Below are 21503 nucleotides of genomic sequence, written 5' to 3' on the forward strand. Positions count from 1 at the left end.
TCCAAAACTGTTTGTTTATCTAGTTAGGTGAGATGAGCAAGAGGCGGCACATGTTAATGTCAGGTCTTACTCGTAGAGATGTTCAGTTGTACTGGCATGTCGAGATCGAGATAACAGGCCGCCTTCGTTTGTGGTACATTCGGCCAAAAGTCAAGGGCAATGCGAGTGCTCCACGGCCTGGGGGTCGCGTCATCTTGCATTAAAGATAATGTCATAATTTTGACGCAGTTATTATGGCCATGCAAAACCTTTAGGTTTATTAAACTCCATCCGTCATTGTAAATCTTTCAGATATGAAGCGGAGTTTGGCATTGATAAAATGTTATTCTGTTTCTATCTAATCAAAAGTAAGTGTATATACCTACTCAAAGAGTAAAATCTCACAAATATACAAATATAAACCCTGAAATAATATAAAAATAGGTACACTTTTAACTAAATACATAAGGTTCACATTTGTTAATTGACATATTTGAAGAGGCTGCGGTGAAATTTGTTGCACGGCTTCTTCTTCACTCTTCACTTGCACTTTGGAAGTCGGCGGTGGACTTAGTTTTACATTATTTTTTATCATCAAAAGTTGAATAACGAACTTTGAGTTTCAATGTGAACTGATATTCAACAATAATTATTACCAAAGTCTGTGTTTGTTATCAGTTTCGTTTATTATTCAATTTTGTACAATTATGTAGAATCGTTTCCGAAAGTAACAAGCGAGGAATTTTATCACTTCCTTTAGTATATGTTTATATATTCAGAAATACATAAGACGTAAAAATGGCTACAACAATAAGATACCTTCAACCCTCATAAGTTTATTTAAATGGTAATTTAAAAATATATGATTTATGAAATATTGTATAAACTTGCTAGTTGAAACGACTGATTATTATCATTATATACATTAACACAGTCTAGAAGAGAGGAAAATAGATGAAACTACGGAAATTCGTCGATGTCACCGCTTCTCCATCTAATGTTATAAAATGTCTTAAAATTATGGGACCAGTATTTTCTAACGGATATCCTTACCTTAAACAATCGATTTAAATAATTTACATCGATTTGGTCACAATCGTGCGCCCAACGAACGCAGTACACGTTTTATCCGAGTGGTTTAATGCACAACCTGTTCTACAAAAATTACAAGCCAATGTTTTTTTAGGCTCTGGTTTGAGCGTTTTGTTAGAATGCTGCTTGTTGCTAGCAACGAGGAAATAAAACAAGTTTACAATTTTTTATGTTATTATTAATTAATATTTAAAAGTCCTCATGTGTAAAGATACTAAATTCTGACGTTTCGGAACGACGAAGATGAAGTATATTGAGTATCAACAAAATTATATCGTAAATATAAAAACACATGTGACATTATGCTACACAGCTGTGGTGTTAGAGCTAGCGCCGCCCGTGCGGCGAGTGTGGGCCGCGACTGGCGTTAATCTATCTAATTTCAATATATTCAAATTTGCCGTAAAAGAATATTAGAAAGCTGTTAGTTGCATAGATAAGACATTTGAATGTTTAAAAAAAAACGTATGTTTTATGAATATAAATACAGTATGCTGTATTCAGAGGAGTAATTCGACCGAATCGTTCAGTAGAACCATGTGAGACCGAGCATTTTAAAAAGTCAAGATTTAACCAATTTTTTACTCATCAAAACTAAGAAAAATGTTTGTAAATATTTTTGTCAGAAACATTTTCATTAGGCTTAAATTCTAGCTAGGTTCGTAGTTTGCAGCAGTGGCGCGTTGATGTCTTTTGCACGAGAAATCGACAAGTGTAACTTTCCCCTACATACTAGACCCATCTTGAAGTGTATTGCAGTTTTAAACATATAAATAGCACTAAATTATACTCTGATGTAGTATACTGTGTGCGTTTATGCCCATTGCTATAATCACGTTCACATTTTACCGACACTTAAGGCGCAAAATGTTAAGGTAACAGAAGATTTATCTCGCAGTCACTACCCTTGTTGTCGATACTGTGTTATTTTTTATTTTAACCTAATAAAAACTTATTAAAAACGATACGATAAAATCTTATTATATAGACGTTCCCTTACAGTGGGCTGCACCAGTCAATTTTGATGTTAACTTTAGCCGCGACGACGACGCCGCGCCGTCATGCGTCATTTAGATAAAATGGCGTACTTTGTGTTTTTCTGCGCAGGTTAAAGTTAACGTCAAATTGACTGGTGCATTGCACCCATAAAGTTTCACAATTATTTCTTTTGTATAACTTGCACATTGATCGTCTAATTTCTGGATAAATATAGATTTACATTTGAATAATATTGTGAAGCGCGGAACCCACGCTATTTTGTGATCTCGCCGAGTTGATGCGTATTCCCGCCTATAAAATTGGATGTTGCAATACTCGGACAGTTAAACTATTGATGTAACAGTAACTTAATGATTATTGCAGACATTTAGTGTAGATGAAAATGAGTCAATATCGGGACTAGCTTTGTTTGCTAACTTGATATTATTGTTATTACTGGAAGTACAATTAGTTCGTTTCTCGTTTATTTCACTATAAAATATTACCGAGAACACGTTACTTGTCTACCTAAACTTGGTTGAATGGTTTACTTTATTATCTATTTTATTATATGATTCAGTTTAATCTCACACTTTTTGTAATATAACTTAATATAACGTAATTGAAATCAGTTATAGTTTTTGTACGACTTTACTTATAAATAAGCCAAATTTGTTCAAATTTAATAGACGATTAATACATAAAATAAGTTTTCAAAGCGCGTGTTTATCTGCTATATAGAAGAAATAAATAAATACGTAGTTATATTTGTATTTGCTACGAGATAGTTCTCTCCTGTATGGTCACTCAGCCGAAAGGGTTCAATATCATTATGTTGTGATTATGAAAAAGAAAACGGACACAACAAATTAATGAATCGTCAGCCGCTACATTTTATTTATTGTTTATTTTTTTACTTACAGTTCAAAATCCTGGACATTATGACTAGTCATTATTTTTTTATTGTGGTCGATTGTGATCATTAAACGATAATTGTATTCCGAACAAAGGAACGGGTTGCCAGTTATATTGACAACAGAGCAGGACTATAGTATATATGCAATAAATAATAACAAAGACTGTTAAAAAAACTGTTTGCTCAAGTCGGAAACTCCACTGGAACGATAATAATATAGTGTCAGTGGTAAAGTGGAACAAGGAACTCGCGTAGTTGGCTATTGGTACGTTGAACCTCCCGATGTGTGTGTATGTGTGTGTGCACGCACACTGAGACGTGTCAACCCATCCGGACAGCGTGCGCACGCGGCGCTGTCAGCACGACAGCAATGCTAGTGTGCGTACATTAATCTGATTCATGGCACTCTGAGACTTGCTATAGTATATGCCTTTATGCTTTACCAACCCAATATTAATTCAGGACTTGATAATAAGACTTGTCACCGTGGTCTTGATACGATTGCCAATATAATAATTATGTCCACTTGGTGTATAAATGGCAAATTTTATTTGAGTAATAACCTGAAGTCAAAACCTGAAATCTTACGAAAATAGAAACAAAAAGATAAATGTAGACTATTTACGATACACTTTCGTGATTCTAAGATTAACATGCGAATTAAATCGGCGTATCATTGCATCTTAGTAAAACTCCGCCAAATATGCAGTCGAGTAAATATGCATGTATATAATTATGCAAATATATATTCCACATATCCAAACTATAACCGTAAACCAGTGTGAAATTAATAGAAAACGTGCATGAGTAATGCATTTATTTTTCGAAAATACGCAGCAGTAGGAAGTAACGAGTAGAGATGTTCTTCAATATTGTATACTCTACTGTTAGAGTTGCTTCTTACATTTACACCGCATCGTCTGTAACTCAATAATGAAAAAAATAAAATGTAAAGTTTTGTGAATTAGATATTATCATTCAACATTATATTATGAGCTATTCTGTTATAATCGTTTTTAACTTATTTAGAACTTGTCATTTATAACATCAAAAATGATCTCACAAATTCAATATGCACATTTTAGACGTGAAAGAAGGACAAACAAACAAAGACACTTTATTTATAATATCAGTATGAATATAAATTTGGTATGGATAGGTGACAAACATTATTTTCTCATAATTTAATTTTTATTTCAATACTAGTCACTACCTCTATGTCATATAATGTGCGTGCAGCATAACATTCCTCTACAAAGAACATAAAACATAGACGAACAGTGAAGTGTGAATTGCCAAGTTACCCATAAGTATTATTCAGAAAGCTCTGTAAATGTATCAACTGGCATTACCTAGTAATTGTCATATATTGAGAAGAGAATAGGAATAAAACATGGCATCGTGATCAAGCTAAAGCAAGTTAGTAATATTGCAGCAACAGCGCGCGGTAGTTACCGCGCGGCGGCGCTGCGCGCGTCCTTGCTCGTTGCTCAACGTGCTATAAGTGCGCGCCAATATTGGCATCATCGGATTAAAAGCTTTTTGAGTACCCACAACATAAAACTGAAATAAGAACAACAAGCAATTAAAAGCTATAATCGTTAAATTGCTGCTTGGACGCTGTGCTTATTCTAGCTCGATCACCGATTCTGACCTTTGGCGGCGTATTTTGAAACAAGCATCAAAGTACAGTCGATTACATGATTGTTTAATAAGACTAAGTGTAATGTATTCTTAATATTAATTTAAATTAATTATAGTTGTTTGTAGCAGGTTAATTTGAGAATATTTGAAAATTCCGCATATTTATTTTTAATCTGGATCTTTGTTTTTGTTAAATATATGTACGTTTTGTTAAAAATACAGAACAGAACACAGGTTGTTAAATTAGTATAACACTATTTATGGTATAGTGGCCACTTGCAACACAAAATAAATATAAATCTTGTGCTACGATATATTAATAAATACTTACAACGAAAGTAATCGCCATATTAATATTAAATTGATACTTTTCCCTAGAAATGACATCATAGACAGACGTTTAAGAAATTTATATTATATTTTACATGGAAATAAGAACTAGAAGCAACTATATGACAATACTTCTTTATATAAATATTTTAGATATTGCAAGTTATTATCTATTATCTAGTTATTATCTATCTTTAAAATGATCAAATTACAGTAAACAAAATCATCAAAAAGTGATTTCTGTATATGTACGTTTTTATTACCTACTTAGGTAGATTAAGAAATAAAAATGTAAATCTTTTCAAAATAAAACATGTTTTTAAATCAAAATCTTATTAAATAACCAATCCTTACACCAACTTGCACCAACCATTGTACCGCTGAACACGTTACATGGTTATTGTTAACAAACCCGCATTGCGTAAGGTCACAGAGCAATTTATAGATAAATGTCATTACATTATTGACGTGATAAAAGCTGATCATAATCTAATTCTTTTGATTGGTCGAGATTCGTGCAACGCCGGAATATTGTTTCCTGGACAAATTAATCACGTGATGTGGTAGCTAATTACATAATGTTCGTCAGGGCATGCAAAATTATAACAACATACACAATAACAATATATAACACCCAAATCATTTGACATTGACAATATGAAGAATCAGTTAATTGTACATTATAATTGGGTTATTCGAATCTCAGGTCTACTTGTCTGTTTAAAATTTACCGCAGTCCTATTAATGTTTCTACAATAACTGTGTGTGGGATTTAGTATGTAGCTTTAAATTATAAATTTAACGTTACGCTGACATAATTAAAATTGAATTTAGATTTTATTGTCTTATACGTTGGAGAGTATTGAAATTACCTTTAAAGACGCGTGAAAATAAAATCCTTCGATGATTTGCACTCAGATTAACTTTTCGCATGAGACGTCCTGAATTCTAACATTCTAAATTATACTTAACTATTAATTAAATAAAGAGATCGTCTAGCTGCAAGAAAGTTACAATAAAGGCATACATTGTAACTTTCTTATGTTTGGCTTGAATTATCTTACGCTGATTATGACGAGGGTGAACCAGTGTTATTTATTGCAAACCATTCCATCAATTTTGTTGTTGTGTATGTTTCATTCCACGTTCGTCAGCCCTTAGCCACGAGGAATACGACTATGAAAAACAAGTGTTCTTTATAATTTTCATTTATTAAAGTGCCTAATTCGAACTTGGTATTATTTTATCAACCAGTTTCTTTAAACAGGTTTTCTTTAAATGTTAATGAAATCACTAAAACAGGCAATACCGAATTAACAAATTTTAAGCATTTGACTCAGACTTCCTCATTTATATACAAATAAAAAGCAAAATGACAATGATTTTATTCATAATATGTCGACGTCGCTCAGTTGAATAATACGGGAATATTAGTTGAGTTTCTGTTATTAAACTTTGAGAAAATGTTGCTGATTTCGTCTTTCGTTGATATGCGAATGAAGAATGGTCGGGCTCTGTATATCCTTACAACTTTATCTGTATTATAAATCCTCTTTTTGACCTATTGATAGTGTGATTCCTGAGAAGGTTAAGTGTATAATTTATTACGTTTTACCCGAGCGAAGCCGGTATGTTATAAGTGTACAAATTAGTCATAATTTTATGATAAAAATATTTCGTTATTTGTCAACAAACCAAATCTACTGCAATTTAGATATAAAACTTGCAGCAGAACAGAGTGAAACAAATCAGAACAAGTTGAGTGCAAAAAACACGAGTAATAAATTCCATAAAATATTCGGCTGGCTACTTCTTGTAAGTTTTGAGGCATTTATCTACCGAATTCCGTAATATCCGTTAGAGTAATTGAATGCACCCACACATGGGCAGGCGGTAGGTGCGCGGTGCACACAGCGGCGCGGCGCACGTGTGCGCGCGGGCGCCGCGCGGAACGAGTTCGGGCCGACCTGCCGCGCGCCAGAAAGAACTCAGCCAAGGACGCCGGCGTAACGGGCCGCGGGACGCTGCCCGCCGGCCGTTGTCCTGGTCACACGTCCCGGTTCGGGACGCATGGGACTGTTTTGTTAAGGAATTAGGAGGGACACAAAACACTGTTTATTTTCGCGGATTTTTTTTCTTTCCTGTTATATAGTTCATATAAAATAATGTCGCGGAGTGTGGGCCCGTTCTAGCATAGAATCACTCTATATCATCCCGAGGATATCGTACGAGGCGACTAAGGGACACAATGCTAATCTATAGCACTCCCAAAGAGGGTTGACGTCAAACAGGCCGCCCGTTGTAAAATCATAGTCAAATCTACATAAATTTACTTTTATTTTTCCGCGAATAATGGATGTCACAGGAAATGCAACCAGGAAACACGCATACATAAGAGTTCACGGATATATAATTTGAAATGTGGAGGAATTTTGTAGATTTTCTTGTGTACCGTAGTGTGTAGAGGAGCTGGAATTTCGGGGACCCGACTCCAGCCAAACAGGGCCAAGCTGGTCTACATTCAGCATAGACAATACTTTATGTAGAAAGCGCAATTTTCCTTCATTGTATTACGTCAATATAACGGGTGTTAAATAACAAATTATTGCCAGTTATAGAAGTCGATGAATTTCATTATGTTAGTCATTGCATCGCAGACACATCGCCGACTTCTGAACTTCGTATGTGAATAGCATAAATTAATGAGTAGTTGCGAGTTATCGCGTGGATTCGCGCATTTCACTTACTATGGGCAATATTATAATGTTGTGAGAGAAATTTCATTTATTTATATTACTTTAACATTTCATGATTAATAACTAATTATTATACCTATATCATAGATTATATAATACTTGCAGTATTTATATACACTCATCTGTTCAACTAATGCTATGAATAAAAGAATGAGCTTTATAAGTAAGTAACATCAAAACATATTATTTATTTTTTGTAATCATAATAGTTCTAAAATCATTTCATTCAGTAAAAGAATTCAATTAAATAAGAGCATAGAAACCGCATTGTAAACTGTTAGTCTCATGACCTATGAAGTCATGATTGATGTGTCCTAAATGAAGCATAATTCTTAAGAAAAACCAATTTTAAGTTCCTTAGCCCGGCCAACGACCCTAAAATCCTAACTTCTGTCCCTTTCTATCGCCTTACTTTTAGTTGTTGCATCTCTCAGTCACGAATACCGCTGTTCTGTCTTTATTTTGTTCCATTACGGCCAAGAACAATGACTATTTGACGATAGAATCGTGTTTTTATATCTAGTCTTTTCTTTCTGGTGGGCCGGAGCGGCGTGCGAGCAAGACGACAGTAGTCCGGCGCGACCGTCGCGGCGCCGGCGCACCGTGTTTTGGTTTCTTATTGGGCCGAGAATGAGAATTAAAAGATGGCCACTCGAGGACCGTTTTCTCGTTACGATAACCTAATTTTATTGCTTTACATCGGTAGTAGTTCTGTTTAAATTTCAATAAAGCGAGTCCATTAAGTTCGAATGTCAGGAGGTAATGCGAGTAAAAAGACAGCGACCTCGTGGAGTATGTTCGCACAACGCGGCCCCCCGCTCCCTCCCCGGCCCCCGCCGCCGCCCCGCGCTGCATCCGCGCGGGTGATTCAACTATGTTCGGAAATGTCGAAGGTTTGCCGGACGTGGCGTACGCGGAACTACCTTCGGCTTATGCGTGTTTCCAGGTATTTTAATAAGACAATTTGCGATATAGAATTCCTAACTAAAGATAGTACAAATTGAATTTCCACGCCATTGAATATAAATTGAATAATTGGATTTAATTTGCATTCAAGAAAATTTAAGTAAAACAAGCGTCATTTTTATGTAAAATGACTTTTCATGTGGAAATATAATATCACAATATATTCAGAGTCAATAATAGCGCCGGTCGTCGCTCCATCTTCAGCGCGAACAAAAGACATCAACGCGCCACACTGCATGCACTCTCACGTTCGAATGTATTTGTCTCAAATGCATTTATAAATTCTAACTATGAGATTGTAATAAATGCTATTGTAAAATTTTAATTACTGGTCACGTGCTATTGATTTACTGCTAACGAGCTTTATAAATTAAAATTAGATTTATTAGTTCCTATTGAATTTTGAGAAATTATAAATTCGTCCCTTCGCTGCACTCCCCTTTTGAAGTACTACAAACATTTTAACACAATGTAAAGTTATTTGCTTTACCTAATTTAGATAATAATAATAAGCTTTTTTGTTTTGAAGAAAAATAATAAATGTTTGCTTTAATAAAAATAATTATATATTAGATATTAAATAACATAGTCCACGCTTTAATAAGGTTTATTTTGACAATATCTGCAAATTCACCGTGTTTTAATTCACGTATAATGTTGATTGTTGACCTTAATTAAAAAATGCCTCCTTTTTTAGTCCTGGACATATTGTTACCGGTCCAGGTTCCAGGCCAATCGTCCTATTTCACTAGTGGTCCGTCCCGGTTTCGCTCGGGTATAACCATAATAAATTAAATCTTCTTTAGAAATCACACTATCTACTGGTGAAAACCGTGCAAAAAATCGGTTCAGTAGTTTTCGAGTTTACCGCGTTCATACAAATAGACGCGATAAAAGGGACTTCTTTTTATAATATATAAATATTAGGTTTCTTCTACTTCAAATTGTAATTACTTAGTAACAATGAAGCCAAACTCCTAATGTCGTAGCGTCGGCTTGTCGCGCGCCACGTGGCCACCTTGACCTTGACGCAACTCTTTTGTCATTGGCATTTTCCGGCTCGATTGCGATTCGGATTTCACCGCAGATCCTGTTTATGAACATTATAGTGGTCTGACTATTAAGCATATCGAATACCGTACAAAATGAAAAAAAATGTAGGAAATAGGAGGAATCCAAAACTGAGGAATATGCTTAGATGAGAGAGAGATAAGTATCCACCATTTCAGTCAGTTCACCACGGGAGTCAGAATAACATAAACTGAGTCAGCTGCTTCCCTTCTCATACAGATTGTAAAAGGGATAGAGTTTATATTGGGGATTCTTATAAGCTAACAATCTATCACTTTATTTAATTTTATTCAAACTCTGCGCAACGTAGCCATATTACTAGCGGCTCGTCCCGGCTTCGCTCGGGTAAAAACATAATAAATTATACACCTAACCCTACCTCAGGAATAACACTATAGTAGTTTTTGCGAACAGACAGACGCGTCAGAGGACTTTTTTAATTATATATATGTGTATTAGTCATCCATTATATATATATATATATATATATATATATATATATATATATATATATATATATATATATATATATATATATATATATATATATATATATATATGTGTGTATTAGTTATCCATTATGGCATAGAAAAGTGAGATTACAATAATTCAAAATGATTAAATTAAATATCTCGACTTATTTAGATATACATAGTCGGAATGTAATAAGGAAAAGCCTCCAAGAAAGCTGTCAATGAATGCTGGAAAGACCTTTGCGTCTCAATTCCTGTATTGCCATTTACCTTCACGTGGAAGATTTGAATTCGTTAGTCGTCGTTGCGAATAATTTGGCAAAACTGTAAGCACGTAGGATTTTGCTCAGTTACGTAGTACCCATGTTGTAGCTCAGTAGTGGGACAATATTTTCACAAATATTATAAATAAATGTTTATATGTAAGAGAATTTTTTTTATTAGTTGTTAGTTTAATGTAAGGAAATTATGATATCATGTAAAATATTTCCCTTACGTCTACTAAAATCCATCTTGAAGCACCACTCACAGAAATTAACAGTTCTGCCTTAGAATAAATGATTATGTTTTTATGACATAGTTGTGATGTCGGCCGGTTGTTATGGTCACTTCTATTTCCTAACAATGATACTGCGCGCGCTTTCGCGGAAGTGTTAAATAAAACATACCTCGATTAAATATTGCTTTCTTTATATCTCTGCTATAAACTTCATTTTGAGAAATATACATTATGTAGTTGATAAGATTTCTCTTTCAACACTTTCATACTACGCTGCCGATAGAGTAGTCATAAATGTTTATTGTCAATATCACAGTGTTTTCCAGTTTCAACAAATAAATAATACAATTTATTAGCTTTTATAATCACTAACCTCATAATTAATACTTACGTGAGTGATATTTTCGTCGAGTAAATTCCAAGAATAAAAGATGTACTAATAGGGGAAAAATAAATATAGCAACTTTGCTAAATAAACATTTATAAAAAGAAAATGCGAAATAAGGTAGGTATTGAATATTGAAAATGTTCCGGTTTTGAGTGTGTCGTGCATTTTCAGAAGGACATGTTATGCATCGTGACGTGAGCTCTATCTTCAGTCGACGCGAATAACAGGCAAAGAGCGGCGGCGCGTTGCGGCGGGAATGCGTGACCTTAGTTTTTTTTGTGACGAACAATTTCATGTAACGTTAAAAAGCAAGAGACATTGATTTTCCACTCAAGTGGTCAGTTAACGAATTTATCAGTCGGCCGCCCCGCCGCTTCAATTGATTCACCGATTCTATTAGTTCTCGGACTTTTATTTATATAGTTATATTATTTTGAACGACGAAGATATTTTGAACTTTGCTACAGAAAAACAAAGTGTCGCTAATTTCTTAGGTGATATTTCATTTGCATGCATTTTACCTACATATTACTGCTGTGTCATGATGAGTTGCACACACATCTGTAACACCGGGTTATAAATCTCTTAAAGATCGATAATGAATTGAGTTAACCACATAAACATTGGTCACACCGCGGGAGCCGGAAAGTCGACGACATCAAAAAACAACGACAATGCAATGTTTCATAGTAAAGCAGAACACTCAAGTTACAGCACCGTTCGATCTTTGTCGCGGACGCTGAGCTCGTTCAAATTAATCATAAGTGAAACTAAGTTACTGTACTCTTGTTTTTTACCACCGAATATTTTCAATGGCTTTGCCGGACGCTAACTATTTGGAAAGTTGCACCGAATACTCTTAGAAATCTGAGATGTTTTTGGCCATTTCATTGTGAGATGCCGCCTGTGAACCAAAGGCCCAGGTTCGAATCCCACTTATTCTGTATAAGTTTATATACCAGTCTGACTCATGAACCTATAATATTTTTTTCATCTATCGTGTAAAATGGAGAAGGAATGCTAAACCACTCCATTAATGTTGCGATACGATTAACACGATTGTAATGGATTTGACAAGTCATATTTGGTCTCTGAATAGAAAGGCCCTAGTAAAATTTTTCAGGTAAACAATTTTTTTAAAGAATTCACTAAAAACGCGTTAAATGTGAGAAGTCGTCGTCTACGATTTCAACCGATTTCTGGGAAAATGAGGCCCGTTTCGCAACGTAAATTGCAGGTTTCGCGATTGGTTCTCCAGTCTATCATGCCTAATTTATTACAGAGCACATCAGTGTAAGTGAGGTGGTAGCCAGCTCGGCGGCGTGCGAGTCGATCATAGCACCAAATAAGGACAGTACAGAAACCACAATACAGGTTTAGCAAACGACAATCTCATAGCTACCAATAGCTAACGTTCTCGTGAGTACAACTGCACACGAAGATACTGTGCTATCTAATTAAATGATATTATTCTGACAATCCTTCACGTACTTTTAGTAATTATTAGGTGTTAGTTAAATTTCGTTAAAGATTAACTTATTAAAAAAGTTACTTATAAAAAGTTAAAGTATGTTTTGTCTCTTTTTGTATTAACGGGATAAGCGTCGTAGAATCCGCATCCAGGCTTGATTTTTCGAAAATAGTTCTCTCAAAAGCTAAGCATATATGTGGCTCTTGTACATTAAAGTATAATGCATACTACCCTATGCAACGACAAAATAAGACTATGACATTTTAAGAAATACGTTACTGAATGTATATACTGAGGCCAGGGATTAGTTAGGTACGTGTGTAATTTTTGTAACAACATTGAAGTTTATTGTAGTTTTAAATAAATCGTGCCGCACATAAGTAAATGCCAATAACTGGAGCACTTTAAAGGAAAGTTATTAAAACATATAAATGTTTTCACTTAAAACTTGCGGCAATTACCTTGATAAACAGTCTCGGCGAATAAACCCTTCAATTAAACTTACGATTCCGGTTCTGCAATAAACGTACGTATTTTTTCTTAAGAATTGTAATTTGGCTATATTCATTACGAAAGTCGCCGTGTTAAGTGTCACAGGCAAATAACAATTGTCATTCCATTCTTTATGGGAACCTTTGTGATGTGATGGGCGAATGCTAAAAACGTGGGTGGCGTGTGTTTTTAAATTGCTTTCTGTAATTAAACCTTATAATCATCAACAAGCATACGTGATGAGAATGCAAAGCACGTATTTTTTATTGGTATTTTTACATTTTACTTGTATTAAGGTCTTTAATCCAAGTCTAGACGACTTGAGTTTACGTAATACGTGAAATAATCAGCTATTTGTAAATTAACTTTTTTTTTTATCAGACAGATTGCAGGAAAATTAAAATTCCGAATTCTAGTTTACATTCCCTCTTAGCCTTATAGTTCAGAGTAGAAATAAGATATTTTTATTTTTCACTTCAAAGATTAAAAGTGGCAGTCATGGCTAAATATATGATATCTATACTTATTGGTTGACGATTGGTTTAAGATATCTATACTTATTGGTCGAAAGCAGTCATAACATAACATGTGATGATGATGTATCCACCAAAAAATATGTTGAAAAATTGTGTTAAGTAAAATTTAATATTGCAATAAAATTAAGTAATTAATCCACGATATGACAGGTTTAATAAATTAGGTTAGTGAAGAAGCAGTGATAAAATAACCCTACTACTCAATTAGACATGGTAAAACTTAAAAAATAACGATCATGTTATTGATTTAAATTGCAAAGAAGCTCGAGACAGCCAGCTCTGACCGGATTTGGCGAAGTTGCGGACGTCTTTATACGTATTTTTAATTGGCAGATGCCTCCGTTTCTGCGAACTGTAAGTTGACGAGTTAACTGCTACTAGTCATTTGCCGTAGTATTCGGGGCGCGATGTGTGGCGTCGTGCATTGCCTGTTACAATAAAACTTAGTTTTATGCTTTTGTCTTTAAATCAAGGATGTAGTTACAAAACAAAGTAACCGGGTTACTCCTAAAACTATTATTTTGCCGTACAAATATTCAGGAACTATAAATCAGTAGAATAATTGCAAGGGGCAATAAAGTAGGCATTCATTTTATGCAGAACGTTCGCAAATCGACACAAGAATCGGCTCTGTGTGGGTACCTGTGCAGGGCTATGTTGGTGGCCGCTGCGAGTAAGTACTAAATCTCTTAGTGGCGATCTATGTTAATCGATAGGATATTAACAACGGGCCGTCGTAATGGCCGGTCCTGGGACGGCGCTCAAGGCTGCTGGTGAAAGGACTCTGCGAATCTGGATCATCCCCGCATCCGTGCGAATGTCAATCGCATCGACCTATGGTGCCTCCAGTACCTAAGCAAGCATTTATGAATAGCCTTCAGAATAATCTAGATCTGAATTCGAATACCGTAAATATTCAAGTATTAGGTATAAGTAAATTTTGTGTCGTTGCTATTTGTGAGATTTAGTTATTAGTAAATAACTCTTGCTTAGTGTCGTCACGATTATTTGAATTTTGTTCTAAATTACAGACATACCGTCGGGCGGGATCTTCTTAATTCTCGATTATATAGGAATTTAAATCAATCTCGAAATTTATGTAATAAAAGTTAAGATGTCATTTTAATCCACCTGTCATAAATATAAAGGATAAGGAAAAATTCTAATAAAATGAACACTAACAGAATAATAATCCGGATACTAAACCCAGACTTTGCTCAGAACTTATAAACGATTAAGCGTTTTGATTGATGATAAAACTTTTATCTTCAGTATTTTAGATGCTATTCTGAGAAAATAACGTAATGCCTGCCTGTCTTATATAACATACATTAATTACAAATACCGATAATAATTTAATAATACCTTTATATTGTACTGTAAAATATTTAGCTACAAAACTGGAAAACATTTATGTTTTCCAGCACGGACTAGGAAATCCATATGATATAATTGAAAGCGAATTTCAACTACCTTATTGTTGCCGGCGAATATGTTTCTTGATCCATAAATGGTCCGCAAGAACAAGGTGCTTGTACAACAGTACAGTAAAGGCGTGGATGTATAAAATAGGAATAGCATACCCAGCAATTTTTCCCTTCCCTCTAATTATCATACAACAGTCATTATATTTAACTTTCATTTTTATTATAATGACTTCTTGATTAGGATTTCCATATTTACCCTACGGCATCTCACAACATCCATTTTTTTTCTTACTCATCTGATTTAAGTGCCTAGGTCACAAATATAATAAAATAGCATTTCATTCAGATCATTTAACGATAATATCAGTATATAAACATTTTAATTTATACACTGTTCTGTCTTATTATTTATTGTTTATCTAAATTTTGTTCAGATTTGTTTGACAATCGGCAAAGGCCTCCTCCAATCCAATCCAGCCAAGTGCCTAGTCCGATGATATTACTGACAATTTTTACGAGTTTTCCTAGTTCATCGGTTGTAAATATATATCATACTTAACATTACGGTAATATATTACCATATCTTTGAAAGAGTAAGGATTACAATTTTAAAGAATGTAAAATTATATTAAAATAATGCGATCGGGTGAATATGGAATATTGGTTTTGGCGTGGTTTTGAATGAGTGAAAAAATTGGGCGTCATGGGTAGAATATGAAAGAAACCCTCGATCTCCGTAAATGAAATGCTAAATTATCTGCCTTAATTTTATTCTATTCCTACCTTTGCATACAACCACGAAGCCGCTTCTACACCAGCGAATATGCAAATGATGGTAACTGCATCGTTGCGACATATACCGTCCGATAGACGAGATAATACCCATAAATAAGGACAAACTATTAATGGCGAAATAAATTGATGCAAGTGAGATCACGACTGGAGTTATAGGAGAACCATCTACATCGTGAAAATATACTGACACCTGTATTTATGCAGTAAACTACACGTCCTTTATTTGACTACCTTATAACAGCCAGGAAAGCTAGTATTAAAACGTTCCGGTCAACGAGAATACATGAGGGTTCAATAAAAATAAAATTACTTTCACGAATTAAATTACTGGCATATATGCACAGGAATTTTACATAAATTAATGATTTGTGCAACGAGTGGCATGGAACAAACACAATTCAAAACGACATGATGATATGAAACGAAAAATATCAATTGTAAGTGAAAACAATTTGAGAGCTCTATTTAATAAAGCTTGTATATTTTATGTAGCATACATATGAATGTCCCACATTCATAAAACATGATATTGATTAAATCGTAAATGAACATCAATACTCACACATCTCCAGAATGCAATTACCTATATCATTAAAATTTCCGATGTACCATTCCAATATTGCAACTTTCACTCGTACGATGTTGCATTAGACATAATAAAGCGGAGGGCTAATAAATTTGAGTATCAATTCCTTGTATATTAATGCGGGCCCGGCGACCGCGGCGCGCTCCTGCGATATATCACACGCATCATGTTTCTAATTGCGAGCCACGCTACATTTCTCCTAATGTTTACTATCGTAGCTGCAATTCTCGTATTAGTACCGAGTATTACCGTATTAGTAGTATTCGATAGTAGCAAATACTAGTAGTTGACTAGTAGCAAAAAATAAAAATTAATACATACCTATTTACATGAAAATTTAATCTCCATCAATCACAAATTTTCTTGTATAGGGGTATTTTTCTTATTTAAATAGGGTCACCACAGAATGCAAGTTTTTTTTTTGTCTAATCCATATAGTTTTTGTCTAATCTCCACTCTATAAATATTTACTGTTCTAATTATAAAAGAATCAAACACGCTCGCTCTTTTTACATTTTCTTTTTTCCACTGCATCAAAGCTTCCTTATACTATTTGTTTGTTTAATTGTCAATGCGGATAATTGCGTTTCTATCTTTCTAGATAGATGAATTTTGGTATAATGAGAATATTGATTTGTCAAATGCCACATGTCATTTCGAGCAATGAAGTGCGCCACTGCGGGATAACTCTCTCTATTTTTTTCATTCGGTTCTGAATTATCCGTTACAATAAAAATATAAAATATCTTTGTTTATACTTCGAAAAATAACCAGAAGCATTAAGATCCAATTAGATCTGCTAAATCGATAACAGTAAATGCTGGCATGTGTGATTTACTTTCATTTTCAAAGACGCCACAATAGCGTGTTTTCTAAGCCGATCCGCCTCGCACCTGTCTGCCATTCTTTAGATACCAATTTGCCGCCACTGACTTGCTTTATTATACAATATAATCGAATTCAACTGTTCACCAATCAATTAGCATCCTCATTTATTCAACTGTAGACTCGCTTACACTTGTCACATCTTTAAATGTTTTTTCTATCCAACAGCGAAATACCCACTTAATATATTTACTAATTCAATGACAGTTTCAGATCGTGTAATAATTTTTCATATAAATCGATTAATGAAGTATTTTTAGCAAAAAAGGTAAAATGTTTAACATTTTAATGTTGAAAACAAATTGAACATTTCGTTTTGACAATTCAATTATCTTCATAAATGGTCTTTATATAAATACCGGATATAAGTAGTTAAATTCTTTCCTACAATCATGGCAATAAAATAAATTGCTTTAGAAATTAATTGATCACAAATATATACAGGACAGAATAAACTTTGGAATAAATACAAGTTATCGCACGCGCAGTTGTGCCAGTGCATCCGATAATGATATTAATCAAGATAACGTCTGTTATGGACCATTTTATAAATAACAGTGGTTTATCGCCAAGAGAGTGGAAGTTCACATGGCAGCGAACCGGATTCAAATCGGAGGGAGCATTTTGTAACTGGAGCATGTTGGGACAAAATAATGAAAGTGCAAAGTATTTTATACTGAAACACTCATGTTCACATATTTTACAAGAGCTATATTTTATATTAGTACTTATTTAAATGATGTACCTACGTAATAAGTATGTATTAGGCATGAATGATAATTATTATATTTGTTTTGATTTTGTGTTTTCAATATGTACATTTAATAAATTCAATAAATGTCTTGCCGATGACGGAATAAATACCAACTATTTCGTACAAATATGTAAGTATTACTTATGAATTTCAAGTATCAATATGGATGTTTCCAGTGTCAATTCTATACTTCTTTTATTTTGAGACAATGTCGTCTCGAATATCGCCCCCTTATGTCGATAATAAGATTTTCTTTCGAACACCGCAACAGCAGTTTCTCTTTTTTGTGCATGTACACCTGCAATGTGGGCCAATCTTGGCTTATTTCGAAACGAACTCATGATTGACGCTGATCGAACAAATCATATGTTACACACATTCGTCCGACAAGTTTTCCGTTTCCCCTTTCAGAGGTTACAGTGTAGTTCAGTATAGATGTCAGATGTATAGTATTCTTATTTACTTATAAACACTGAATTTTATTTTTTCTAAATCATGTGTGAATATATTAAATAATGACTTTAAATTAATATTACTTTCCGTAGTATAATTATTGCATCAATATTTGGTAAATATGTTGATGGTATCTAATAATATACTAAAAAATATCCCTGCATTGGTATTAATTATCTTGAGAATGTTAAAAAGGGCAATGCGGTAGTTACCGCTTAATTTCGCTTAAATTCTAAATATACACGAACTTGAGTGACTGGTATTCTATGGGCAAAGCTGTCATCGCTATCATCACACTACTTAATGTTAACACATTAAAATAAATACAATCCATTTATAATAACCGAAAGTACTAACGTAAGAATATAAACTATTACCATCTTTTATAACCATGCGAATTTGTGATGTATCTCTCTCACCGGAGCTTTTCTCTCCAGGTACTTTCGAGTTTGTAATCTATATATTTTAATTTACGAATAAGTAAACTTTATTGTGTTTATTTATTTGTAGATAGAATAGAAAGAACATATAGAATTAGACTTTCAGGTACTCCTGACGCTTAACTCTTGTAGCTACCTTTTATCGCACAAAAACACGGTCAAACTAGCTGAGCACTTGCTAGGTAATAAATAAAATGTTTCTCCATTTCGTCTTGGTGCATTACACTGATTTAAAATGTGATTGAAAAACAAAAACTTTGTTTTTATTATAATATATAGAAGAAGAAATTATATATGATGACCTATACTTGTATTGCAGAGCGATATATGGATATTATTAACATATAAATTTATCTACGAGCTCGATCTACATATAATGACGCTGAAATAATATTGCAATCGCTAGACTCAACATCGTGGGAATCTCGCGGAGTCCTCTCAGTTCGCTGTCCAGCAATATTTCATGTCATCAGGATACGATACGCATTTGGCCGGTTACTTCGTTAAAGAGCAATTAGAGTACGCGCGTACTTCTAACTGCGCGATTAGTTAATTTTGGCGATGTACTTCATCATGTAAAATACGCAACATATGAAATATACTACATTTACATGTTTTGCGAGTAAAGATAAATCTATATTTACGAGTGTAAATAATTATATCGCTAATTTTAGTGTGACGGGTCATTAAAAGTATCTGTGGAGTGCACAGACCATTTAGTGGAGTGCCCACGTCGCAGGCAGCGTCGCTGCGGGATATCCTTTCTGTGGCGCAGTCTAAGGTGCGCAATGATAATTTCCCTTTTACCGCTGTCTTACTTGAATGTATAATATCTGGCATAAACTGACCACGATGTGCATACGAAAGAGATCAGAGGCTGAGGCGAGCAAACGGTCATCCGCGATAATATGCCGGGGGTCAAGTCGTCACGTCTGCTCATTCGCTACTTCACTACAAAAATGCAGAGTACAGAAAACTACTTCAACGGGTACTTCGTATGTCATAAATTTGCTAAAGTATGTAAATATGTTTATGATTTACTTTACGGTTATGGAGGTAATAAAAACCATTGAACAATAATAGGATCAGCAATCCGATCGACGCGCGCAGGAACTAAAAGGCTACAGAAAAATCTTAAGCTAGATCCTCAACTTCTTGTTGTTGTAAAAATTGCTACTATACAACAAGTACTGAAATGTGAATTTGGATAATATCCAAATGTATAATATTTGTCGTCTGAGATTCCGCGCAAAGTATCTGTTACTTCTCAATGTATGCTGTTAGGATGCCATACCGAATGGCTAGCTGGCGGCTTCCGTTATGATCTTACTGATATTTCTATTTTATACATAATGAATCTTTACATATATAGCTAGATTAATTGGTAAGATAGTCATTAGTGCTGATGACGGACAAATAAATAAATATGAAAATTAATTCGTGCCCTTTTTTGCTCTGTACAATTATTTTCTAGTGCCTTCGCCCACGTTGAAGTATATACGCAAACTAACATTTCTTATGAGTCTCTCATTGCATTAATTGGAGAAGTTATGGAAATGTTATCCAGGCATTCTGATTATCTCTGAACAAAAAGTATTAATAAATAGGTACTCACTTGTAACTCAACAGACTTATAAAAAAGTCCTGTATAAACACAAAATATTTAGTGTTTTCATTCAGTTTTCACTGATGGCAGTGGACGGGATGGATAGACAATATAATTTATTTTTTAACATAAATCTATAAGCTGAAATTCAGATAAAGCCAGACACCTATGTCGCATTCCCAGATTGACAGTGACGGCACACCTGCGCCTGCGTCTCGGTTTCATGGTCCGGCAGTAAACGAGCAAATCGATGTAGAACTATGTACCTACTCACAATCGCCAATTAAAACCCCAGCATTGTCGTTGCCACACTATCGCGACTCGCATCTGCCGCGACTGCGACCGCCAACACCGTTTCACAAAATACCGCGTATACATAAGTATGTCTTACTGAAAGAATATTTGGTGACGAGTTCTTCTTCTTTCATAAAAGGAGAAGGTAACATTTAAATTAAGGCCAGGTGATATTATAATAGTAATATCATCTGTTACAGTTTGACAATGAGACGTATAATTTGGTGGTCAGAATACCTACTTTAGAAATTGCATTTAGGATTTGAAATCAAAACCTTGATTTTCTATTATCGTTTTGTATAAGTGAGGAAGACTATTCTTAAACTTTTGTTCGCTCTATCATTCGCTGGCATTTATTGTCCGTTTGTCTTTTTATAAAATAAACACAGTTCAATTTGTAGACATCATTCGATTACTCTTAAAGATAGAGACAAAGTCGGGATTGCAATTACGAAATCGAGGTCGTTTATTGCGTTTTAACTGTTTAGTTCACCTACATTAATAACAATCCAAACTATACATAGTAGAGATACATGAGCAAAAATATTTTGTGAATCAGTGAGCAGACTAGACTCTCTTATTTATTGTTATCGTTATATGTAATGATATCACAGCTGTCGCATTTTATTTATGTACATTGAGTACATCGGCATAACTTAAAATTTTCACACA

The 21503-nt window shown here is 34.3% G+C and overlaps 1 protein-coding gene across 1 annotated transcript in view; it reads left to right on the top strand.

Annotated features, from left to right (window-relative positions):
* The window catches only part of LOC128669843 (uncharacterized protein), a 55443-nt gene that overhangs the window by 18816 nt on the left and 15124 nt on the right, over positions 1 to 21503 (top strand). The gene's annotated exons all lie outside the window — the stretch shown is intronic.

Source organism: Plodia interpunctella, chromosome 5, assembly GCF_027563975.2.
Source record: "Plodia interpunctella isolate USDA-ARS_2022_Savannah chromosome 5, ilPloInte3.2, whole genome shotgun sequence".
Classification (NCBI taxonomy): Eukaryota; Metazoa; Arthropoda; class Insecta; order Lepidoptera; family Pyralidae; genus Plodia; species Plodia interpunctella.